This window comes from Pinus tabuliformis, chromosome J (genome assembly GCF_031772625.1).
Source record: "Pinus tabuliformis cultivar Carrire ecotype Pingquan chromosome J, CPIR1, whole genome shotgun sequence".
NCBI classification, from domain to species: domain Eukaryota; kingdom Viridiplantae; phylum Streptophyta; class Pinopsida; order Pinales; family Pinaceae; genus Pinus; species Pinus tabuliformis.
This window is the reverse complement of record NC_142295.1, coordinates 572,132,684-572,159,864: the sequence shown is the minus strand read 5'-3', so window position 1 is coordinate 572,159,864 and position 27,181 is coordinate 572,132,684. Positions and strand designations below refer to the sequence as shown.

At 39.5% G+C, this 27,181-nt stretch overlaps 1 pseudogene; it reads left to right on the top strand.

Annotated features, from left to right (window-relative positions):
• Positions 1-254: 254 nt before the first annotated feature.
• LOC149228282 (uncharacterized) lies at positions 255-19,138 on the top strand (annotated as a pseudogene).
• Positions 19,139-27,181: the final 8,043 nt, after the last annotated feature.

The window sequence follows — 27,181 nt, the reverse complement described above, 5'->3', positions numbered from 1 at the left end:
TAGTTACAAAAAATGAGGCCGATATGCCTATGGTTAGCAGGCTGAAGGGAATCAGGATAAATATGGCTATGCTCCATCGGCAGATGCTCTATGTTTTGCATGATGGAGTTACTACAGAACTGTGAACCAAGGAGGGTCTCGCTCTCTAGGTAATGAGTAAGCAACGCATCAACAATGAACAGTTGATCCTGCAACGCGACGTGATAGTGGCACAGAACAGATAGCTCATACAAGTGGTAGATGAAGCCTGCCAAATGATCCCAAAGTTGGCCATCCAAGCAAAGGAACTAGTGGAGGCGCACATCTGGAAATTATCAACAGGGGTGCACGAGGTAGAGGAAGAAATGGTCGGGGTTCAGCTCAAACTGAACCTTCAGATAGTCGAACTGCAATTGAAAGTGCAGCCTTCAACCCCACCAGAAGTTAGAGAACAGTGCGCCAGCATGATTACGGCAATAATAGTACAGTGGCAGACTACACAAAGCTATTCGTGCAGTCGTTTGAGGTTCTCACCACCCTGCAGAGGGACACGAACATACAGTTCCTAGAGATAGAGGCTCGCGAGCTCCAGCAGAAATACGATGAAGTAAAAGGGACCATGCAGACGGTTTCCCTTACACAGAGGCTTGCAAGGATGCAGCAGGCAAAAGAACTCAAGGAACAGGTAGATGTTGCTCGACATAAGGAAGTCATTTTGAAGGAACACCTATAGCCGTGGATTGATGAGGCATACATCATTACCGCCTCCATTGAAGAAAAGCTCATGCAGCTATAGGCAACACAGGAAAAGGTTCAGGGCAGCAATTCAGCTACAGCGGTCTCTGCACAACAAGTCGAGGAAGAAAAACGGGCAGCCACTTAGTGTGTTGTCGATATTGCAGCGATTCAGGTAGAATTGGGAGGTCTTCATGCAAAGATCTCCGCACTAACAGAGTAACTCGAGGGTGAGTCATGATGTTTGTGTTGGGGGCCTGTTGGGCACGCGATCCCCCAAGGGAATTTTGGGGCTTAGAGCCCAGATTTTGGTCAAAAATTGTAACTCCGGTGTAAAGACTCTGCATTTTGTGGGCACGGGGCGTGTAGCTTGTAAAAGAGTCATAGGGTTGTTCGCCCTTAATTTTGTAATGTAATGTTAGCTGTAGAGACCTACCCATGGTCTGTAGACCATGGGATTTTATAAATAGACCGAGGCTCTAAGTAGTTAAGAGATAATGGAAGAATCATAAATCTAAACATGGAATAGAATTATAGTGGAAGAACGGAAGTGTAAAGTCTAGTTTGGGTCATAAAGTAGGAGAAGGCTCTGCAGCTGAGTGCAGAGGCCTAGTAGTCCACAGCTGAGTGTGCAAACCCCTGCATTTGAGTGTGCAGGGCGAGTCGAGTTTGTAACAGTTGAAAGCATTAATAAAGAGAAGTTATATACCAATTCTGTGTATTTATTTCCTATTTTATGCATTGAATATATTGGGTATAAATTTCACTTCTATTGTTTATATGATGCGTGAATATATATGATTGTATTGATTAAGTGAGTACAAGATAGCATATATGTTTACACGAAGTTGACTAACATCTGTAAGAAGATAAGCAAGATTCGCAATGTAGTTTGGTGAAATAGTGCAGTTCGCTGCCATAACAGCACGAAATCACCTCAGCCCCTGGTTAGGGCTGCGCGAAAGGTGATTATAATAGAACGCGAGGGTATTAAAGGTTAGAATAGTGCGGGAAGTAACCTGCATGAAGATAGACATAGTTGGACTAAATTGACACCACAGACATCTCAATGGTGCGGAAACTTGGTTCTAGCATCCCCCCATACTGCTTCGGGTGAGACTTTAGTTCGCGCTCCGCAGGCTGATGACGAAAAGGCCAGTAGTGTAAGGATTTGTTTGGCTAAATAACTCTGAACCTGGGTCAGGCCCCATCAAGCCAACAATAAATATATAAAATGATGATTACATATGTCATTATGAAGGCTAAACCTAGTTACATATTTCAACACTCCCTCTTAACTAGGGAGGTATTCATAATTCATACAAGGTACTTGGAAATTCTCAAACTGAACAATTCTCATAAGAAGAGTTGGATTGGTAATCCATCTCATAAGATACTTTCTCATCTTATACCGGTGCATCTCATCATACTAACCAACACTGTCACATAGAAATTCCTCGAGTAACAACTCTCTCTCTCCATAAGATTAGAGCAAAATGTTGGCAAGACAAATGACTGATAAACACCATCATCATTGTCTCTCAAGGCACATACCACACCCAAGTGTTTAAATGGTATGTCCTTTTAGAACAACTATTTTCTTGGAATAACGAATATTCTATTGGATCCCCTACCACATCCTTAAAGAGTATCATAATCAATCTCATATTCTCACTCAATCCTCCATTCTTTCATCATAATATAAAGAAAATATTGAGGTGTCTACCTCTCCATCTCAACTAGGGAGGATATAATCATTCCTATAAAATGAATATAATCAAGCTCCCTATTACTTGGCACTTTCCTAAGCTCCCTCTCAATTTGGTACTAACAACTATCAACTCTTTGGTGGAGATCGTGTTACTATTAGTTGTTTTTAGGCTCCTCTTTCCAATGTCATGAACTTCAAAATTTTCATCATGGAGATTTCATCTTCTAGATCTTCTTCATAGGGAATCGGCCATCTTCTTCATCACTTTCCTTTAACGGACCATCGAGTTGAACAAATATTCATGTCATCCTTCTCTTTATTGGAAAGTGATAGTCTAGTCTAGATCTAGTTTTTCTTCATATAGCTACCTCTTCCAAGTAATGTTTATTTTAGGAACTTCCATCCAATCACATGAGTACTAGTTGTAGGTGGCATCTAGAACTCTCTTTTGTTAGCCCTATTTCAACCCAACCATATGTTTTCAAAAATAAAAATAAACATCAAATCAAAATTACCTTTTTATGATGATATTTCATCATGACATCAACTTCATGCAACGTCAACGTCCTACATATGGATGACTCCATCTCTAAGATATTAAATATCAAGGGTCTTCTTCTTTTTCAGACTTTATCAAGTTTTTCATACCTTCTCCATGGATATGTCATAACTAATACTTCTATTATCAGATGTTTATCACTTATCTTATGTTACGTGACTTATAGTTGCATATTTCACGAACTTTTCTTCCTTTCTTCACATATTTCTTTTCTCGGGATCTTCTTTACATGGTTTTTTCAATATAGGAACCATGATTTTCAACCACCTCATATTCCATATGAGGCCATATTATGTTGATATCATATAAGAGTTCACCGCACATTGTCTACATGCTTTCATGCATCATTCTAATGGAAGAGATCCTTCTTCTTTGATCGTGCTAAGAAGATAGAGTAATTCAAACAAGACATATGCAACTATATGATGACTTGACTCTATCAAAATAATATATACATAGTTTTTCCTTCTTTTGGTCATCTAGACTTCCTTCTAGAAACTTCCTTTTTGAAGATGAAGACACTTCAAATAATTCAACCTGTTTCATATCTTCATCATCATAGCTTACCATCAGATCCCACACAAGGTGGATTGTAGACTATCAGTGAGACACTTGCTTCTTCCATGTAGAGGCTAACCTTCTTATAAACATTCTAATGGTGGATCTTAATTATTATCATCCTGCAAATGATCCTTCCTAAAGATGATGATGTATAATGATTTATTCATCTTCTATCATGCTAGATGACTTTCTTCAACCATTCAAATTGTTACTTCAGATAACCTTCGATGTCATGAACTATTTCCATTATATGATTACTGCTTAATTTCTACTTCAATTATCCTTTCATGCTTCTATAATGATGTCATAATATCTTTTTTACTTCAACCATATTCTTCTAATATGATTTTATCTTCTAATATGGTGCACACTATCATACTTACAATGCTTCTCATCATGACTGCAATCTTAAATCACAGTAGAGGTATTTTCACCTCCTTCTTCTCCTTGCTATGTACCTAAAGGTAAAATGTGTCAGAGACCTTAATAATGAATATCTATCACTTCTTCCTTCTTGGATTTCTTCTCATTAGGTTCTTCTACATCCTCAGTCACATGAGCTTCATTTCTTTCTTTCCTTTTCATGTTTCCCTTCTTGAGTTTATAACAATCTCTTTTGAAATGCCCATATTCCTTACATTCATAGCATCGGATCTTTGACATGTCAAAATTCTTCTTTTTTCGATGAACAAACTTTCCAAACTTTCCTTTCTTCCTATCCATGGCATCATATTCTTGAGTTTTTTCACTTGATCCAACATTTCTCTTTACTTTTATCCTAGTTTCTTGAATCTTACGTAATGACCAAAGTTCACTGAATGGAGTGGCTTCCTTCTTTCTATAGATATTCGATTTTCCCCGTTCATTAGGTAGTGCATTGAGCACAAAGATGGTCATTTCTTATCAAAAATTATTTCCCCTAACTCTTTTAGTTGGTCTATTATTTGTGATACCCTCATAACGTATGAGGATATGGATTCTTCATTTGATACCTTCGTCTTATATATATCGATTCTCAAACATATAAATTCTCCTCTAGTGCTTACAGAAAACAATTCTACCAACTTATCATAGTTTTTTTTTATTTATCCAATTTTGCTACATAAGGGATGAGGGAATCCTTGATTTATTCTATGAGGATTCTTTTAGCCCTTATTTCTCCTTTCATATACTTTGATAGTGCTAAAGCTTCCTCTTGTGATGGTTTTGAGATTGAAACCTTAACATATCCAATAATTCATTATCTTCGAGGATCAAATCTATCCTCTTTTTCCATGCAAGGAAATTTGATAACCCAACGAGTTTGTGTCTTTTCTTGTAGAATGAATTCATTTTGATAGTAGATCCATACATAGATATAAAGATACTTACTTGTCAAGTGAAGATACTCCTTTGATGATGATATCTTTAACTTGATGTTTTCTTGATTTTGATGATGTTTACTTCCTTGAAGATGATTATACTTCTTCTTCTAGAGATGTCTTTCTTCAAATATGCTTGAAATGTGATCCTTTCTTCAAAGAAAGTGATATCACCTTGATTTCTTTGATGATGGTGGAAATGCTTCTTCTTGCTTCCTTGGGATGTAGAAATCTAGAATATGGAGACTTCAAGATGCTTCAAATGTGTAGTCATTTCTTTGAGTGGAGGTAGGGTCCTTCTTGAAAGTAGAATCATTGAGGTATTCTTCTTGATGTCTTGACTTTCTTGATACTCCTTTTAATGATCCTTCTTCAAGCTTCATTTCCCTATGTAGTTACCTTAGCTATGATACCATGTTGAGAAATCTAGGGGTAGCTAGATTAGATGATTTCTCTTTCTTTGATAATTGATTGTGATGTATTTTAACTTAACTTGATCATATTCTTATTTCACTTTATTATTATTATTTTTTGATCATCAAACATATAACGAACTATGAAAAAATAATGATACAAGAGAACTCACGATATAGGCTATCAGTCAGGGCCAAAACCTCTTCTGTTGAGAGGAAACCCACAAGAACTCTTCTCTTCTTAAAGAAATTCAAATGAATATTTCCAATACTTATGACCCTTGACCAAGACCCCTCCAATACCAAGTCAAACCTCTCCTTCATGAGCTTATTTTCACAAATTCAACCTTTGTCAAACTTGCTTTCCAACAACTGCAACTCCTCCTTGAACCTCTTTTTCAGACCTGCAACTTCTGACTGCAATTTCGGCTATTGCAGTAACCCTGGTTTTTGACATGTGTGAGAATAAGGGAGAATTATTCCTCGTTCTTCCTTAACTGGGATGGGCTTCTTTTCTTCAACTACTCAGATTTTATTTTGATTTTTATTTGACCCTTGAATTGACTCCCTAACCTAACTATAATTTGATCTTGTTGTAGCTAAGAAGATGCCCTAATTGCAATATTCATGTGTGAGTGATTAACCCAAAACAAACCTTGAAAACAAATCTCATTTATTCTTCCTTTGTCTTCTCTCTCATTCGCTGGATCTTCTTCTGTTCTCTGTGCTTATTATCGAACTAATTGGATGATCTTGAATGACGTCGAGTGCTCTCATATATATAGTCTTCTTTGGAGGCCGAGTAGACCTATTTGAGGCCGACTTATCATTTCATGTAGGATGACTTGTATTGGAGGGGGTCTTTGACTCTATTTTGTCTCAAATATATATCTTTGACTTGATAAATGATTCCCAAGAGGGTCTTCCATATATGGAAATAACTTGTTTGACATGTTGACTCAATGACAAGCCCCAGAAGCACTCAATGGGTGATTGACCTATAAAAATAACCTTGAACATGAAACCCATGCATCAAGAATGACAATAATAATTTTCCTTTTTATCTTTACATTAAATATATACAATCATGATTACATATGTCATTATGAAGACCAAACCTAGTTATATATTTCAACAATATGGAGCCAAGTATGATTTTAATAATATAAAGCAACATAGTTCTAAGATCAATTGAGTCCAAACATCATAATGGAAACTAAAATGCAAAGGAATGCCATTCATAAGCCATATTTTTTTATTGAATCTTCATTTCTTATGAATAAAATATAAAATGATGACAACATTTTTTGGAGATAATTGTGTAGTTATATGAATTCATAGAACTTAAATAGATCCAATTAGTAGCAATATTCCATCTGAGACTGTTATATTCATTCATTTTGAGCTGAAGGAAAATGATTTTGAACTGAATTTGGTAAGGTATTAACATTTTTTCATCTAGATTTTTCTTTTATTCTCTGCAAAAATGTTGCTCAGAAGATCTTCTAGTCTCATTTTGAGCTCCATATTCCAACCTCTGTGGTTGTAAATTTGCAAATTTGTTGTCCAACTTTGGTTCTTTTGGATTAGGTACCTGAGAATTGGAAGGAAAGCTCCATGTAAGCTCCCCATAGAGTTTAAAACCAACCCATAAGGTTTCAATTGTTGTTAATCGGATGGGAAGTGAAAATCCATCTATATTGAAAAGAAAAAATGAGGTTTGAGCCCTAGAGGAGGAGGAAAATAGGGTTGTGGTTTGAACCCCGTGGTGAGAAATTCACAATTTGTGTCAGAGACAATGGATGAGGCCATGTATATAGCTAGAGGATATGTCATTGGTGGTAGGAATTAGGAAGTCTCCAGGGATGATTCTATTTCAAATGGTACACAAGTTTACTATCAGAAAATTATGGAGGCAAATCCAAGCAACTCACTTCTGCTCAGAAACTATGCAAAGTTCCCGCATGAAGTATGGATTAGTCCCATTAAACATATTTTTATTGTTATTGTTATCACAAAATCACTACTGAGGGCTGCAACCAAGCAAGATTTCATGTAACTATTTCAACCTAACTTTAGATCAAAGATTAGCCTCTTTGATCAGAGAGGGCTCTCTCACAAACTCTTGATAAAATCCTTCACTACAATAGATGGCTAACTCTTTATTCATTCATGAAAGCAAAGTTGGTTGGAAACATATCAAACTGGTTCTCATTGGGCAATGGAGTCTAATATATTAAGTAAACAAGGAAAACATAGTCATCTCATGGAAGTCAAGGCTCTTTGCATTACATGTCAAACATACTCCATCAAAACATAGCTTGCCAAACACACAGGAAGTCAGAGCATAAGATTATGAATTCTGAGTGATTGTGTTACAACAAGGCTATAAAAGAACATAAAGTATAAAACACCATCATTATATTTGAACATAACAATCCATCGAGAATCTTGAGTAGAGAACAACACTGTTTTACTATTACTGTCAAAAAAGTCTTACAATGGCCCAAAACAACTCTGTTTTTCTATAAAATGTCCAACCCTTTCTACATTCTAATCTGATCCCTTTATAGGCAAACAAACTTATCCACCTCGAGCTTCCTCCTCCAGCATGAGGGGAGCCTCGAAGGTGGCTATTCACTATCCCTATCTAGTGCATAACTAACCTATTAATTACATCAGTGCTGAGTTATGATTACATAAAGTTCTAATCAAACTAAAATACTAATTCCTTTCTCCTCGTAATATGATTCTTCTTGGATGCTGACACATGTCCTTTTGCTGATTGAGTTGAGAAGGCTGAGCTACAGATACAATGAATATTGATTTTGGATGTTTGAAAGCGCTGATGGCTCATTAATTGACCAAAAGATATGCTCCTATTTTAACGGTCTCTGTCTCCCATTTTCCTTCATCATATAAATACCACGCTCCAAACTCTTTAAACCTTTAATGACAACACATAATAACCATATGCCCTATGATTTGGATACTTCATGGACCAAACAGGTGTACCAACCGAACATTCTGGTAACCCCACCAATACCCTAGTAGCTCGGTCATAAAGTGCCTTTGAGAAAACTTTATGAAAATAAACAAAATATTTTATTTTCCCTTCAAGACCTACACCTGTCACTGTTTGAGCTGTTATGAAATCCATGTATAATCTCCCTCCTGTGTTTGAGACCTTCTTTTACCATTAGCTGACCTCATCATCAAAATTCATTGTTTTTTCACAAAACAGCATTCTACAGCAGTTTCGTAGCGCGCTACGAAACTGCTGTAGATGTCAAAACAGAACCTATGTATCTTTGAAGCGTTTTCTGCTTAGACTCATGATCTCTTCAGACATTTGTACAGCTATTAGGAACCTAAATAGTTTTAAAAGGATGAAGCTTGCTTCTGTCATTACATATCACAGCAAACCTAATTAGCATCAAACCAATAAAAAGCTTCATAAATCCCAACTGGAACATAAAGTCACTGTAGTATTCCTTGCTGTCTTCAAATCTTCAAATGAGGTGGTCTTTTTCAAAGTACAGATCTTAAAGTTGGAAGAATTCAATACTTGGACATTAAGCTCCTTAGGATTTCTCAGACCAAACTATCTCACCCTACTGTACCAATTTGACTGGGTCTACATATATCAACTTCGGCTTGTCTGTCAGAATCAGATGCATCTTTTTGTTGTAAAGTTTTCGAATTTTCTTAACCAATGAAACCATCACAATGAACTCCCCTAGATCTAGAAATTTCTCCCATTTAGAGTCAAAAGCATCGATAGTAGAAAATTTAGCCTTGTGCTCCTTATTCTCTACTGCCACTGATGATGAGACCAACTCTTTCTCTTTGAGAGGTGCTTCATCATTAGTAGAACCACATCCAGCATGTGAAAGAAGCCACCCAGCATCTTCAGCTTCATCTTCCTTGTCAACAGTTAATGGTGGGGCTAACTTTGGAGTCAGCATACCCCTAACATTATCCCAGTCAAGTCCCTTGAAGAAAGGATGGCTCTTGAGAGAAGCATACCCTTCAGGGCCAGAAGCCAATCTTTTAGATGGGTTCATATCCAGCAAACAATCAATAAGGTGCCGTGCTTCAGAAGAAAAATATTCAGGAATTCAATGATAACTTGAAACTGAATCCCGAGATTTGAAAAATCCTTTCCTTTTTCTTTCTCTAACTGTTCAATCAAAAGCAGCAAGTATTCTTTACATTTTCTTTGTCCATCATCTTCTCCAATCGTATTTCTTGAGTTCAACAAAACATGGAAGGTAAGATGCCTAATACTTCCGCTACAGAGTGCAGAACTAACAGCATACTTATCAAACATGTGATAGATGTAATCTAATGTAGCGCAAGTCTTCTGAGAGCCATGGTTCTTGGAATATTTACAATCTCCCTCTGAATTTGACTTGTGCTTTGGTCCTCTCGAAATTCAAGAATATGTATTATACAGGGTAGGCAGCAACATACTGTCGCACACAAAATGAATGGCATGGCATAACCTATACAACTGAATGTGAGAAACACAATACACAACCTGTAAAGATTTGGAGCATCACTTGAGGATGAGTGACCACCAAATATCCACACTTTCCCAGTAACAAACCAAACAGCAAAGAAGCAGTCTAAAGCCAATTTGAACCGTTCTACATATACATTAAACCTGGGATTCCTTCCTGCCATATGCTTCCTTGTCTTTATGACAGCGATTTTTCCTCTCTGTCATCGACATTTGATTATGAAAACCCTGAATTGATGGTATCTTTGGTATGAATTGCGCCATCCTTCTTTATCTTCAGGTATTGCAGTCTTATACTCGGGCCAGCGATAAACAATGGTTGCATTATTCGCTTTAAAGTGTCTTTAATGTGTTCATACACCTTCTCGACAAATGGTGTTGCTAAATACTGTGTTGTGACACCTGTCCAACGGACTTTACCGAGCTTACATGAATCAAGCCAGCCGTTTGCCCTGAATCCACAAGATTATGTATAAGTGAAACCATTCCTTTCATTAACCCCTCCTTTTACCGGACAGATGCTACAGTCATCTAAATCTCTCTAAAAATCCGCTGTTACAAATAACACGATTTTTCACAAGCGGAGAAAAGCCTGACGGTGGGTATGCAACAAGAAATGCCGCATTACAAATGACTTTCCTGGTATCTCCAGTGTCGACCTCCATAGTTGAGACATATGTCATGGTGACAGCGTCCAAAGGTGGAGCATTGTTACAGCTCAGTTGAGTTTATTTGTCGACATGTTCTCCACACAGCTTGAGAAGTCAAACAATGTAACCAAGCTAACATTGATAGATGACACCGACGCTTTTAAATCATTTGTATGGGATATTGTGATTTCTGTATGCGCAAGAGGGCGCCACAGTAAAGAGCGTTGATAGGCAGAGGCAACTCAATTTTGTTGTTTTATCTCTGAATTCACAACCCTTACATATGCTACCTGACCCAAAAAATATAGGAAATTAATCTCAAAACAGGTCCTTACTTCCTTCTCGAGGATCTTGGTTTTGTGTAGTTGCATACAAACTCCTCTTGCAGCTGTACCCTCAAATGAAAATCCTTGCTTATGACTCTCCAAAACTGGACTACGAGAGCATATCTGGATTCCAGTTCCCTCACGATCAAACGATGGATTAGGGACCTCCCATAAACAAGAATCATGATTCTCCAGCTTCCCTATGGAAGGTATTAGATTCTTTACCTTTATATAACCTCCATTCAAAATATCAGCGCAGCTATCTCCAAGGGAAGTATGATATGTTTTAGAATTAGTATAGTCCTGTGAGGCCACAAACAACATTTCCCCCAGCATTCTTTCTTCTTCAAAATATGCATCCATACGTCCATTTGGAACTCTGTACTGAGAAAAGCTTATATTAACTGGAAATTTTGGGAACTCACTTTCCACAAATGGAAGACATGCAGATTCACATTGCATCCTTGGAGTGTCTAGCATAGCATCAACCTGTGTGTGAATTGTGTCCTCCTAAACTACCACACTTTAAGAGTTTGAACTAGTGTCATCCAGAAATATGTCTAACCATTTCTTAAGTGGCGCACTATCTCCAGTTGTATCAATTAAAATATTCGATGATATTTTTGATAGTAAATGTAAATTTGCATCAATCCCCTCCACTGGCTTTGACTGATCTTCTGATTGCACTTCAATGTCACCAGAGTAACCAGGGGAGGGATTTTTCTTTGTAGGAGATAAATCACCCTTCTCAAGTGGTGCCGTGTACTGTTCTCCACTTTTTTCACCAAGTCCACTCTTCTTGAAAACACGACACAAGACAAAAGCATTCTTTAAGTAACTCAGCCGGAGCCTTGAATTTGTAAACCAGATTTCCTCTTGTAGAAGTACAGATCACAGATTAATAGCAGATTTGAAGTCACCACTGAGAAGCAGTTCTTGAACATTCAAAGAGGTGTTGAAGACATTGTTTTGGGCATAGCTGAACTTGGTAACATTGTTGAGTAGTCTATTAAAGGACCCCTGAAGCATTTTTATAACACTTGATGTTGCACCTTATATGTTTTCAGGCATGCCAAATGTAACCCAATATCAAAGGCCAGTTGAAGTGATAGATACACCACCAGTGGATCAATGACTAAAGCATAATCTTCAGACAAACAGAACGCTGACAGAAGGCCCATATGCTTCAAGCATGCCAGCTGAGAACATAATACTCTCTATGATTTGTGGAATTTTAATAGATTTTTTGTTTGGAGGATTCAACACAAAAACTCTTGCAAGTCTCCCACATTAGTATGGACATCCTTCACAATCACCCATGAGCCAGAATTCAGAGATAACTCCCTTAATGTACTTGATGCCAATCCCACAATAGCTGCATCATCATAGGGTGCCTCCTTGGACACACTGTCACTGCTCTCATCAACATTCCTGGAGGGAAGCAAAACTCTATACAATAGGCATGCTAGGATTTGGACCTTCGCTGAAAACTCGAACCAATTCCCAATTTCGTAGCACGCTACGAAACCACGCAAACAGGTAGCGCTGCGAAACTGCTAAAAATAATTCAGGCACTGCGAAAACACCCACTCTTTAAGCCAGGCTAAAAATTTTTGACTACAGCATTTTCAGTGATAACAGTGGCTCCACTTGGGATAGTGTGCCCTTGTGGTACACTAAGAACATGCAGCTCCAGTGCCTTATCCATTTTTTACAAACTAAAATTTGCTTGACAAGCATGACTGTAGGAGAAAGAAAGCTATATCTACTGAAAAATGCTCAGTTGACCTTGAGCTTATTTGCAATTACCTACCTACCTACCCTAACAATTCAAACTTCCCTCAGCTCAATCAATATGAAACTTCCAATACAGCCAATCATTTGTTTTATCTGACATTTGATTTCTTTGACTGTCCCGGAGTTCAGATCCAATATGACAGTGTAATGACCGCTGCCACTGAAATTGTCTCTGACTGTATCGGATTTCAGATCCAATGTGATAGTGTAAAGACCACTGCCACTGAAATAGTCTCTGATCTTCATATGAAAACTGAAACACTGGAGAGTAAAACTCTTCCATGTAATCAGCTATAGGGTCCCAGAACACATGATCAGCTTGTCCTTCCTTGAAACTTTCCAGCTGTGCAAACTGATCTTCAATCACAGTGTTCAGTTCCTCAATCATGAAAGAGAATGGAAGCAGCATAGTCTCCTTGCGCTCTGTCACAGGAAACTTTTGAGAATAATAATCATGATCATGAAAATTGTATGCCTGAATTTGTCCTTCTAAACCTTCAATTTCTTTCTCAATATCTTTGGCAAATTCATCAAAAAATTTCACCTTATCCTCTGACTTACAGTCAAAGGATTTCAGATATGAGGATAAGGACAAAGAAAAAGATTCATTTGTTTCTTCTTTATTGTGATCATTATTCCATTGTTTAAAACCTTCAACTGAGGGAGAGTCTGCCACCTCCTCTGTCCTATCTGTCCATTTCTCCAAAAACATAAGCCAAAGGTCTTGAAATGACTTAATGGATTCGGCAGGCAAGCATTCAACCCACTGTTTGCATTTCCCTTGAAGTGAATCATAAAATAACATAATGCAAACATCTTCATGTTTAACTCTAAGAAGCTCAGCAAAATGACAAAAATCTGTTACATGCTTCAAGGTTAAACTCAAATCTTCTCCATTGAATTTTGGACCATTCCTTATAAAGTATGCATCCTTGGGAAAATGATTTGGGAAACCAGGAATTCCTGAGAAATCTATGCATGCATACCTTGAACAAAGAAGAGCAGCTTCTGGGTCTTTCATAACTCCAGTGGAATCACCATGAATATATAAACCTTGAATTCTTCAACAATGGAGTCACCAAGGTAGTTTTGCAGCCTTGAAAATCATTTGAACTCCTGCTACCTTCAGAAATTCAATCTTAAGCTCCCGGCAGACGCACCAAAATGTTATCACAAAATCACTACTGAGGGCTGCAACCAAGCAAGATTTCATGTAACTATTTCAACCTAACTTTAGATCAAAGATTAGCCTCTTTGATCAGAGAGGGCTCTCTCACAAACTCTTGATAAAATCCTTCACTACAATAGATGGCTAACTCTTTATTCATTCATGAAAGCAAAGTTGGTTGGAAACATATCAAACTGGTTCTCATTGGGCAATGGAGTCTAATATATTAAGTAAACAAGGAAAACATAGTCATCTCATGGAAGTCAAGGCTCTTTGCATTACATGTCAAACATACTCCATCAAAACATAGCTTGCCAAACACACAGGAAGTCAGAGCATAAGATTATGAATTCTGAGTGATTGTGTTACAACAAGGCTATAAAAGAACATAAAGTATAAAACACCATCATTATATTTGAACATAACAATCCATCGAGAATCTTGAGTAGAGAACAACACTGTTTTACTGTTACTGTCAAAAAAGTCTTACAATGGCCCAAAACAACTCTGTTTTTCTATAAAATGTCCAACCCTTTCTACATTCTAATCTGATCCCTTTATAGGCAAACAAACTTCTCCACCTCGAGCTTCCTCCTCCAGCATGAGGGGAGCCTCGAAGGTGGCTATTCACTATCCCTATCTAGTGCATAACTAACCTATTAATTACATCAGTGCTGAGTTATGATTACATAAAGTTCTAATCAAACTAAAATACTAATTCCTTTCTCCTCGTAATATGATTCTTCTTGGATGCTGACACATGTCCTTTTGTTGATTGAGTTGAGAAGGCTGAGCTACAGATACAATGAATATTGATTTTGGATGTTTGAAAGCGCTGATGGCTCATTAATTGACCAAAAGATATGCTCCTATTTTAACGGTCTCTATCTCCCATTTTCCTTCATCATATAAATACCACGCTCCAAACTCTTTAAACCTTTAATGACAACACATAATAACCATATTCCCTATGATTTGGATACTTCATGGACCAAACAGGTGTACCAACCGAACATTCTGGTAACCCCACCAATACCCTAGTAGCTCGGTCATAAAGTGCCTTTGAGAAAACTTTATGAAAATAAACAAAATATTTTATTTTCCCTTCAAGACCTACACCTGTCACTGTTTGAGCTGTTATGAAATCCATGTATAATCTCCCTCCTGTGTTTGAGACCTTCTTTTACCATTAGCTGACCTCATCATCAAAATTCATTGTTTTTTCACAAAACAGCATTCTACAGCAGTTTCGTAGCGCGCTACGAAACTGCTGTAGATGTCAAAACAGAACCTATGTATCTTTGAAGCGTTTTCTGCTTAGATTCATGATCTCTTCAGACATTTGTACAGCTATTAGGAACCTAAATAGTTTTAAAAGGATGAAGCTTTCTTCTGTCATTACATATCACAGCAAACCTAATTAGCATCAAACCAATAAAAAGCTTCATAAATCCCAACTGGAACATAAAGTCACTGTAGTATTCCTTGCTGTCTTCAAATCTTCAAATGAGGTGGTCTTTTTCAAAGTACAGATCTTAAAGTTGGAAGAATTCAATACTTGGACATTAAGCTCCTTAGGATTTCTCAGACCAAACTATCTCACCCTACTGTACCAATTTGACTGGGTCTACATATATCAACTTCGGCTTGTCTGTCAGAATCAGCTGCATCTTTTTGTTGTAAAGTTTTCGAATTTTCTTAACCAATGAAACCATCACAATGAACTCCCCTGGATCTAGAAATTTCTCCCATTTAGAGTCAAAAGCATCGATAGTAGAAAATTTAGCCTTGTGCTCCTTATTCTCTACTGCCACTGATGATGAGACCAACTCTTTCTCTTTGAGAGGTGCTTCATCATTAGTAGAACCACATCCAGCATGTGAAAGAAGCCACCCAGCATCTTCAGCTTCATCTTCCTTGTCAACAGTTAATGGTGGGGCTAACTTTGGAGTCAGCATACCCCTAACATTATCCCAGTCAAGTCCCTTGAAGAAAGGATGGCTCTTGAGAGAAGCATACCCTTCAGGGCCAGAAGCCAATCTTTTAGATGGGTTCATATCCAGCAAACAATCAATAAGGTGCCGTGCTTCAGAAGAAAAATATTCAGGAATTCAATGATAACTTGAAACTGAATCCCGAGATTTGAAAAATCCTTTCCTTTTTCTTTCTCTAACTGTTCAATCAGAAGCTGCAAGTATTCTTTACATTTTCTTTGTCCATCATCTTCTCCAATCGTATTTCTTGAGTTCAACAAAACATGGAAGGTAAGATGCCTAATACTTCCGCTACAGAGTGCAGAACTAACAGCATACTTATCAAACATGTGATAGATGTAATCTAATGTAGCGCAAGTCTTCTGAGAGCCATGGTTCTTGGAATATTTACAATCTCCCTCTGAATTTGACTTGTGCTTTGGTCCTCTCGAAATTCAAGAATATGTATTATACAGGGTAGGCAGCAACATACTGTCGCACACAAAATGAATGGCATGGCATAACCTATACAACTGAATGTGAGAAACACAATACACAACCTGTAAGATTTGGAGCATCACTTGAGGATGAGTGACCACCAAATATCCACACTTTCCCAGTAACAAACCAAACAGCAAAGAAGCAGTCTAAAGCCAATTTGAACCGTTCTACATATACATTAAACCTGGGATTCCTTCCTGCCATATGCTTCCTTGTCTTTATGACAGCGATTTTTCCTCTCTGTCATCGACATTTGATTATGAAAACCCTGAATTGATGGTATCTTTGGTATGAATTGTGCCATCCTTCTTTATCTTCAGGTATTGCAGTCTTATACTCGGGCCAGCGATAAACAATGGTTGCATTATTCGCTTTAAAGTGTCTTTAATGTGTTCATACACCTTCTCGACAAATGGTGTTGCTAAATACTGTGTTGTGACACCTGTCCAACGGACTTTACCGAGCTTACATGAATCAAGCCAGCCGTTTGCCCTGAATCCACAAGATTATGTATAAGTGAAACCATTTCTTTCATTAACCCCTCCTTTTACCGGACAGATGCTACAGTCATCTAAATCTCTCTAAAAATCCGCTGTTACAAATAACACAATTTTTCACAAGCGGAGAAAAGCCTGACGGTGGGTATGCAACAAGAAATGCCGCATTACAAATGACTTTCCTGGTATCTCCAGTGTCGACCTCCATAGTTGAGACATATGTCATGGTGACAGCGTCCAAAGGTGGAGCATTGTTACAGCTCAGTTGAGTTTATTTGTCGACATGTTCTCCACACAGCTTGAGAAGTCAAACAATGTAACCAAGCTAACATTGATAGATGACACCGACGCTTTTAAATCATTTGTATGGGATATTGTGATTTCTGTATGCGCAAGAGGGCGCCACAGTAAAGAGCGTTGATAGGCAGAGGCAACTCAATTTTGTTGTTTTATCTCTGAATTCACAACCCTTACATATGCTACCTGACCCAAAAAATATAGGAAATTAATCTCAAAACAGGTCCTTACTTCCTTCTCGAGGATCTTGGTTTTGTGTAGTTGCATACAAACTCCTCTTGCAGCTGTACCCTCAAATGAAAATCCTTGCTTATGACTCTCCAAAACTGGACTACGAGAGCATATCTGGATTCCAGTTCCCTCACGATCAAACGATGGATTAGGGACCTCCCATAAACAAGAATCATGATTCTCCAGCTTCCCTATGGAAGGTATTAGATTCTTTACCTTTATATAACCTCCATTCAAAATATCAGCGCAGCTATCTCCAAGGGAAGTATGATATGTTTTAGAATTAGTATAGTCCTGTGAGGCCACAAACAACATTTCCCCCAGCATTCTTTCTTCTTCAAAATATGCATCCATACGTCCATTTGGAACTCTGTACTGAGAAAAGCTTATATTAACTGGAAATTTTGGGAACTCACTTTCCACAGATGGAAGACATGCAGATTCACATTGCATCCTTGGAGTGTCTAGCATAGCATCAACCTGTGTGTGAATTGTGTCCTCCTCAACTACCACACTTTAAGAGTTTGAACTAGTGTCATCCAGAAATATGTCTAACCATTTCTTAAGTGGCGCACTATCTCCAGTTGTATCAATTAAAATCTTCGATGATATTTTTGATAGTAAATGTAAATTTGCATCAATCCCCTCCACTGGCTTTGACTGATCTTCTGATTGCACTTCAATGTCACCAGAGTAACCAGGGGAGGGATTTTTCTTTGTAGGAGATAAATCACCCTTCTCAAGTGGTGCCGTGTACTGTTCTCCACTTTTTTCACCAAGTCCACTCTTCTTGAAAACATGACACAAGACAAAAGCATTCTTTAAGTAACTCAGCCGGAGCCTTGAATTTGTAAACCAGATTTCCTCTTGTAGAAGTACAGATCACAGATTAATAGCAGATTTGAAGTCACCACTGAGAAGCAGTTCTTGAACATTCAAAGAGGTGTTGAAGACATTGTTTTGGGCATAGCTGAACTTGGTAACATTGTTGAGTAGTCTATTAAAGGACCCCTGAAGCATTTTTATAACACCTGATGTTGCACCTTATATGTTTTCAGGCATGCCAAATGTAACCCAATATCAAAGGCCAGTTGAAGTGATAGATACACCACCAGTGGATCAATGACTAAAGCATAATCTTCAGACAAACAGGACGCTGACAGAAGGCCCATATGCTTCAAGCATGCCAGCTGAGAACATAATACTCTCTATGATTTGTGGAATTTTAATAGATTTTTTGTTTGGAGGATTCAACACAAAAACTCTTGCAAGTCTCCCACATTAGTATGGACATCCTTCACAATCACCCATGAGCCAGAATTCAGAGATAACTCCCTTAATGTACTTGATGCCAATCCCACAATAGCTGCATCATCATAGGGTGCCTCCTTGGACACACTGTCACTGCTCTCATCAACATTCCTGGAGGGAAGAAAAACTCTATACAATAGGCATGCTAGGATTTGGACCTTCGCTGAAAACTCGAACCAATTCCCAATTTCGTAGCACGCTACGAAACCACGCAAACAGGTAGCGCTGCGAAACTGCTAAAAATAATTCAGGCACTGCGAAAACACCCACTCTTTAAGCCAGGCTAAAAATTTTTGACTACAGCATTTTCAGTGATAACAGTTATCTTGTTAATGATATAGGCTTATATTGGGTGTTAAAAATTATTAGGTTCAATCCAACCTTGCCAATGCAAAGGAGTAATATGAAACGACCATACTTGCAAGCCCTAGAGATGGGGAAGTACTTTCTCTTTATGCAAAGCTGATGTGGGAAGTTCGCAAAGATGATCTTAAAACAAGAAAATGTATGGGAAAACATCTTTTAGCACCATTGTTGGCTTAGTGGGGCTTGACCCAGGTTCAGCGTTAGTTAGCCAAACAAATCCCTACACTACTGGCCCTTTCGGCATTAGCCCGCGAAGCACGGACCGAAGTCTCACCCAAAGCAGTATGGGCGGATGCTAGAACCAAATTTCCACACCTTGCCATGATCGTAATGTCAGTTTATTCCTTCTATTCCTGTGTTTGTGCAGGTCACTTAGTTCTAGGTCTCTGTCATGCCATCCCTTTATTCCACCCTTTAGTACCTCCACGAAGGGGTACGATCGGCCTTCGCGCAGCCCTAACCTGCGATTCAGGTACTTTCGCACTGCTAGGGCAGCGTATCGTGCATATTCCCAAAATAGCTTAAGTGCCTTACTTATCTTATTAAACAATCATAGTTAGTGTCGCGTAAACAGATATCCTTATTTGTGTTCAATTATCCAACGTAATTACATACATTCACGCATCACATAAGCATTATAAATGAAATTCATACACAATATCACAAGATGCATTAACACGAAACAAAGACACAGAATTTACATAATGCTTCTCTTTATTGATACCTTCAGATGATTACAGACTCTATCCTCCCTGCGCACACAGTTGTACAGGTCCACGCACTCAGCTGCAGACTTCTACCCTAGGCCTCTGCGCACTCAGTTGCAGAGCCTCTACCTACGCTAAGACCCGAAACTTAGACTTCTCTCCTTATCACTCAAGACTTCTACTACAACTTATGACTTCTACTACTACTTAGAGCATACTTACTTAGCTCTTTTTATACAATCCCATGGTCCGCGAACCATGGGTAGATCTTTACAGCCGACTTTACTCTACAAAATAAGGGCAGAAAACCCTTTATGACTTATGACACCTTTGGGCTCTGCAACCACAAAATGTTGAGACTTTACAACTTTATTACAAAATTCAACCCAAAACATAGGCTTTTAGCCCCAAAACTATCCTTGGGGGATCCGTTCCTAATAGTCCCCCAACACAAACATCATGACTCGCCCTTGAGTCACTCAGTAGGTGCGGAGATCTTAGTGCAAATACCTCCATATCAATTTCCACCACTGAATCCTCTGCTTCAGCATCTATAGCTGTTGCAAGTGTCGACATAACACTTTCCAACAATACTCTGACATCTCTGGTAAGTTCTCAAATGCTGGACTTGCTAACAGAGCTTCAAATAAGTCTCGTTTCGTGTGCGCCTGAGGGCTCAACAACTCAATTCTCAAAATTCCAAGTTTTTTCGATGGGCAACCACCTGTAATTTATAGGGCATTTTGAATTCAAATCTGACCGTTCCACCCAAATTCAATTCATTAATGCTGGATTGGCAATATATTTTCAAGGATCTGACCCATAAATTTTGTCTTAAATTCCAACCACCCGCTCCATTTGGCTACATTTCTATCATCAAATCATAAATAGTGACTTTAACAGTCACTTTCTGGTCGACCTGCGCGATTTCTCCTTGGGTAGCGCAACTCCGTTCGCATTGCCACAAACACTGTGACACTTCCTTACTTTGCAAAATCCTCCAATTGCACAGCTCCTCAACCTGGGTAGTGTAGTTTCTAGTCTCGTGCCTCTTTTCAGCTACCAAGTGCTAAGACTGTGCTACATTCATATAGTCACATGGCCGGACCACCGCTGTACAGCTTCAAGCAACTTCCATTCACCTTTTCTGGGAAGGGATCTCCATTCAATTTAACCAACTGAACTGCTCCTCCGTCTATAATCTCCTTAATGACATAAGGTCTTAATGAGTGCATTCTGAATTTCCTTGGAAATTTATCAAACTTGCTGTCATATAACAAAACCAGGTCATTTACCTTAAAGGTGTGTATCTTAATGTGTCGACCATGCCATGCTTTTTCATGCCGTTGTTCGACCTGTTGGTGAAATCCAACTAGAAATCTCTCTTTGTTAAGCTCAACCAGTTACGCGAGCCTCTCTTCCAGGGCTCCGCGATCCGTCATACCCATGAGTGCCACTATGCACAGACTAGGCACAATGTATTCCATGGGCATCACTCCTTCAACACCATATACAAGCCTAAAGGGTGTTTGTCCAGTCAACTTCTTGCATGTTGTCTGATAGGCCCATAGTACTGTGGGTATGTGTAGTTCCCAATCACTTTTCTAATTGTTGCAAACCTTGGTCAACGCATTCTCTAGTACTTTATTGAATGCTTCCACTGTCCCATTAGCCTGCAGGTGATAACGTGTACTCTCCTGGTGATATACCTGAAATTCCTCGATCAGCGCGCTAATCGTCTCATTCAGAAAGTGAGTACCATAAACGCCCATCAAAATCTTTGGACACCAAAATCACATTAGTACATACTCAAAGAGGAACTTTGTAGCAGTCATGCCTGTACAAGCCTTTACAGGTTGTGCCTCTTCCCATCGAATCAAATACTCCGTCGCAGTGACAATGTACCTCACTCGCCCTTCGGGCTGAATGAGGCCACACAAAATCTACCACCCATTTCTTAAAGGGTTCTAACATCATTTATGGATTCAGAGGCAGCTCATCCCTCCGCAATGGCCTGCTAGTCCTTTGACACACATCACATGCTTTGTACTACGCTTTTCAGTCCTGATGGAGGGTTGGCCACCACAACCCTATGCATGGAGTCTTCTGCATGGTCGCTCTCCCTACATAATGTCCTCCCACGGTGCCTCCATGAGCGTCCTCGAGGACACTGCTCCTTTCAAACTCTGGTACATATCGTCACATTATTTCATCAGACCCTATTTTGTACAGATGCCCAGTAATGACAGAAAAGTCTACCACGCGCACCACTAACTCCTTCTTCTGTTGGATGGTGTATCCTTCCAGGGTATTTCCTATCGTTAGGAAGTGTATGATATCTTCAAAATGACCATCCGCAACGTGGATTGCAAATAGTTGCGTGTCAGCCAATCCCTCCTCCAAATTAGTGGGCTCTTCCCCTATTTCGATGTGTGACAGATGGTCTCATCCCGCTTTCAATCGTCCAGGCTTTACAATAACTTCAAAATCATACTCCTGGAATATTCGGTGGTGGAATAGTTCTTCTCCACCTTGAATGAACTTCTGCTTGTGAATGTTATAGGATGATCTAAGTCTCCTCCGCCAACCTATGTCAGTACTGCTCCCAACGCGATACATGACGCGTCAACGTGTACATGAAACTCCTTCTTCCAACCCAGGAAGACTAAAATTGCGCGGTGACCATATTTTCTTTCAATACATCCAAGCTTCTTTTACAGTCCTCGTTCTAGCAGAATGTCACATCCTTTTTCAACAACTTCTCCATAGGCGCGGTGATCTGGGCATAGCCTTAGATGAACTTTCTGTAATATCCTGTATGTCTTAGGGTAGCGCGCAACTATTTCACACTCCTCAGCGCTTCTAAGTTAAGTATCACCGTGATCTTCATGGGATCTACCATCAGTCCCTGTTTACAAACCACATGACCCAGCAGGGTCCCAAAAGAAACACAGAACAGACATTTCTTTAGATTGAGCACGATCTGGTACCTTCAACAGGTGTCTAGCATCAAGAACAAACTTGCCACATGGTGTCTCACTAGCCCAAACACAATCGAGTCATAAAAGTACACTTCCAAGAGCTTATGAATAAATTCCTTGAATGCTGCAACGATTACGTGCGAAAAAATCACAGGCGCATTCTTTAATCCAAAAGGCATTACAGTGTACTGAAAACACTCCCACTCAGTTGCGAAGGTCGTCTTGCTCCTACCTTCCGATGTAGTTTTGATATGATGGTACCCAAATAACCCATCAATGAAGGAATATGCTTCGTGGCCACCTACATTGTCCAACACCTCATCAGTGAACGGAGTCAGGAAATGATCATGTACACAAGTGTCATTCAACTTCCTAAGATCTATGCATATCCTTATTTCATGCTTCTACTTATTTTCCTGTACCACCATTGGGCTTACCCAATTACATTCTTCTATGGGCTCAATGATGCCTGCCATGAGCATCTTGTCTAGCTCTAAGCAGACCTTCTCCTTATATTTCGGATTGAGATGGTAAGGTCTTTTCTTAACCAACTTTGTGTCGGGATTCAATGTGATCTTCATAACGCCCAGGTCTCCGATTAGCCCCTTTAGATCCGTAAACTTGGTAGGGAACAAATCCTAGTATTCGCATAGCAATTCAGCAATCTTATCCACCGTCGTGCTATCCTAGTAATCTCCAATCTTTACGAATTTGGACTCTGCCTTCGTACCAATATTTACCTGTTTCGTTTTCAGTGGTACAGTTATATCCGGATTCTCAATCTGCGGTCCTTCAACCTCGCTGTGACCTTCTGTTTCAGGGATGTTAATCTTTCACAGATCCTCATCTTCTTCTTCAGTGGTTATGTTATAGCATTCCAACATGTGACTCAGCTGAGTAGTCCAATCAGGCTTAATCAAGTCCAAAGGATCCTGCAGTATCCTAAAGATTGCTTCTTTCACTTCTTATAGCGCTTCGTCAATACAGTCAAAGTCGTCTTCAAAGCTGAATGTCATTATGAATCTTTTGCGTAGAATATCCCATTCACCTGTACCATGGCGGAGCTTCGTTTCTAAGTACCATTTCATCGGGATGACATCCAGGGTGTGACAGAACAAGTGCACCCATTCAGGTTGGGGCTTTGCTCCATAACCCTCAACCCATTTGGAAAAATGCATGCGCGGATCATCCTTCCTATCATACTTGTCTGTCATTCATACCTTCAGCTTCCCAAAGAATTTTCTCATCATCCTCCTACACTCGTGCCAATCATCAAAGCTACCCTTGTGTGTACCCCACCACCTTGCGGGCGTAGCAAACAGTGCCCAATCCAAAGCCTGGAAGCGCTGCTTTTTTGGTACCTCCCTCTCAAATGCATTCAAAAATATATCTACATCATTGAGGCCATCATAAGTGGGCAGATTTCTTACCTCTGATGACACATGGCATAGCGATTAGGTCATCATGTTACAACTCACTGTGGTTACTTCATGTAACCAATTCTGCCAGTGCTCCAATTCTTCATCAGAGTCCGAGGTGCAGGAACTCTTGCGATCCCATGTAATTCATCCATCCATTGTTGGATTCACCCAATCTTGGTCTCACGCTATTATCTTATATATGCAGTACAAATTGTCATCGCTCTCATAATCAAGGACTGGTTCAGTATAGCGCGATCCTTCAGAAGGATCTAGAGGTACTATTACGCGAAGCGATTTCTTCTCAAATATCATCTTTTTCTTCTTTAGGTTGATTACCCTGTTCATATTAGTAGCCCAATCAATGTCAAGGAGCGTAGGGTAGGGGTTGTTGTCATCCACAATTTCTATTACTTCAAAGTCAGCTAATGTGCTTACGCTTTCAATATCTACTGTCACTCCTTGTAGCTGCCCCATGGGGATGATATTTTGCTCATTTTCCATCCTTAATTGAATCGAAGACCACTGCAGTTTAGGCCTTCCCATCCATTCCCAAGTCTGCTTTGGTAGGACGTTCACGTCTGACCCCAAATCCAAAATAACCTGATCCATTTCGTACTCTCCTATCTGCGAGGTCAACCTCATCTCTCATCCTGTCCTTATTTTATGCTTACCAATCTTTTATACCATGTGTGGTTCACCTGGAGTGTTTCTGGCGCATATATTTATAAACTCTTGTAATCCCTTTACAACCTTGCTATCGTGCAGCAACTTCATGGAGGTCTCTAGGAAGGTCGTAAGCATAGAAGGGCCCATCTCCTAATCAGGTTTATCCTTGCTCCCTAAGGTGGAGGCCTCAGTGAAGTTCTTCTTTGCTTCCATGAACGTTTCACGTGTGCGCTCCAAATCAAATTTAGATTCCTACGCCAAAGCTTTGTGAACCCATGCTTTGTCTTCGGGTTGTTTCCCCTTATCATCCCCTGTTGTAATTCCACTTTGGAGCACTATATTGACATTTGAATCCTCTTTGTGAGGCTGAGATCTCATCATCTACAGGTTCTGAGTCAGTTGAGGTGGTAGTGCCCATTTGTCGTGTATCCTTGCTATCAGCGTAGGACAGTGCTCCGTTTCATGATCAAACAAAGTGCAATATTTGCATGACGGACGCTTTGGGTTAGTGTAATCGTGGGCATAATGTCCTAGTCCTAAAAAATTGTAGCAAATTAGCTATCCCCGACCTCTACCAAGTCCTCCTCTAGCTCGGCCTCGTACATGCCCCTAAAATCCTATTTGTGCCATCCCCCCGCTCTGGTCAGGGGGTCGCATTTCTACCTAAACCCTATAGGTGAGTGTTGTATCCATCATCAACTCATAGCTTCTGTAGCTGCACTCATCATGCCCTACCGACCTACAGAAGTTGTAGAACAATTGTTGTGGTGTTTGTACAAACTTCTGCAGCAAATGACAATTATTCGTTGTATGTTTTCTGGCTACCTGACATATAGAACACCACAATGGAGGCCCCACACTTGGTCCTGCTTGAGCTTCTGGCCTTAAAGGCATCGGCCCCCCTCCGGCAATGTAGTTCACAAAGACCAGGCAATGGTCTTTGTCATGCCCTTTACCCTTACATTTCAAGCACCATACCTCTTCGCGCACCTCTGGTCAAACTGTTCTCTCCTACTTCAAACTTTGCATCTCAAGGCAAAGATTTTGCAATTGCACATGGATCTGTTGAACCCCTAGATTAGGATCATGCATCTGTGTTTCATGCAGTCTCATTGCAATATCCAAGGTCTCTGATCTAATTCCCAAGGTGTCTCTCCTGGTTTCATCACGATTTCCTTGAACCCCATAATCGACTGTGCCTTACATTTAGGCCTACTGAATTCTTTATTCAGTGCAGTCTGGATGTCTACCACTCCAGTGTTTGGGTTATCATTAGAGTATTTAATGTACCAGGTTATCGCACGATCCTACAACACACTAGCAAATTTTGCCTTCTTCATGTGATCATCTGTAACGCCCTGATCATCCCATACAACTTTTATGATGAACCAAAACTGGTCCGGGTCCTCATTTCCCAAGCCTTTAAACAAAGGAAGCTTCACTGAATTTTCCATGCTGAAATGCGGTGGAGGTGGTGGTGGTATGCCTGAGGTTGCAGGCGATGGCGGTGACGTTGGAGGTGGTGTGGGTGGAGGTGGCAATCGCGGAAATCCTTGTCTTATTTACTGAATAGCACTTCGCAGAGAAGCCTGCTCTACTCCCTCTTCATCACCCAATGGAGGTGAAATCAATGGAATATATTCAGGACCCTTTATTTCTTCGTTCCTGTAACTCTTTCCGCTTCGCATAGCTCCGAACATCAAGGTAGTTGCATAACCCTTTTTTCGCACAATAACATCTTAATCCAAGTATTTAAAGACTTCAAGCACTTACCTTGCGGACCTTTGAAAAAGTGTTGCTCTGCCTCGTTGTAGCTGACTGAGGTATCGACCATGAATTCAGTCACCTCCTATGATGTGATCGAGCTATGCGACCACCCTCTATGACTCATTACACCTTTGCACTTTGCGACCACAAAATGCGGAGACTTTACAACTTTATTACAAAATTCGACCCAAAACATGGGCTTTTAGCCCCAAAACTGTCCTTGGGGGATCTTGTTCCCAACAACCATGCAGCTATTGAAAACTCTAATGATATAGAAGTTTATTATTCTCGAAGCAATTTATAAGGTCGTTTTATGCATCATTTAAAATATGTCAAAAGCTTAGAGACGAAAAAATCCTATATGATAGAGATTTTTGTTGTCACTGTGCAGGAAAAAAATAGAAGATAGAGATGAAAAAAAGCTTAGCTGTAGATATTTTTTTCTAATGCCTACAAAATGACCTTGCATAGCCATGGGTATATTCATTGCCATCTTGCAATTACATTGTTGCTCATAAAGCTTATAGAGAAAAGAAAAAAAAATAGTCATAGAATAGGAAATGATAGATCCTAGGTCAAGAAAACCTAGGTGTAGAGATACATGTAGACTAATGCACAATGCAAAATTGAAGAGCTACAATGAAAAAAAATGGAAAAAATAGAGCACACATGTCTTCT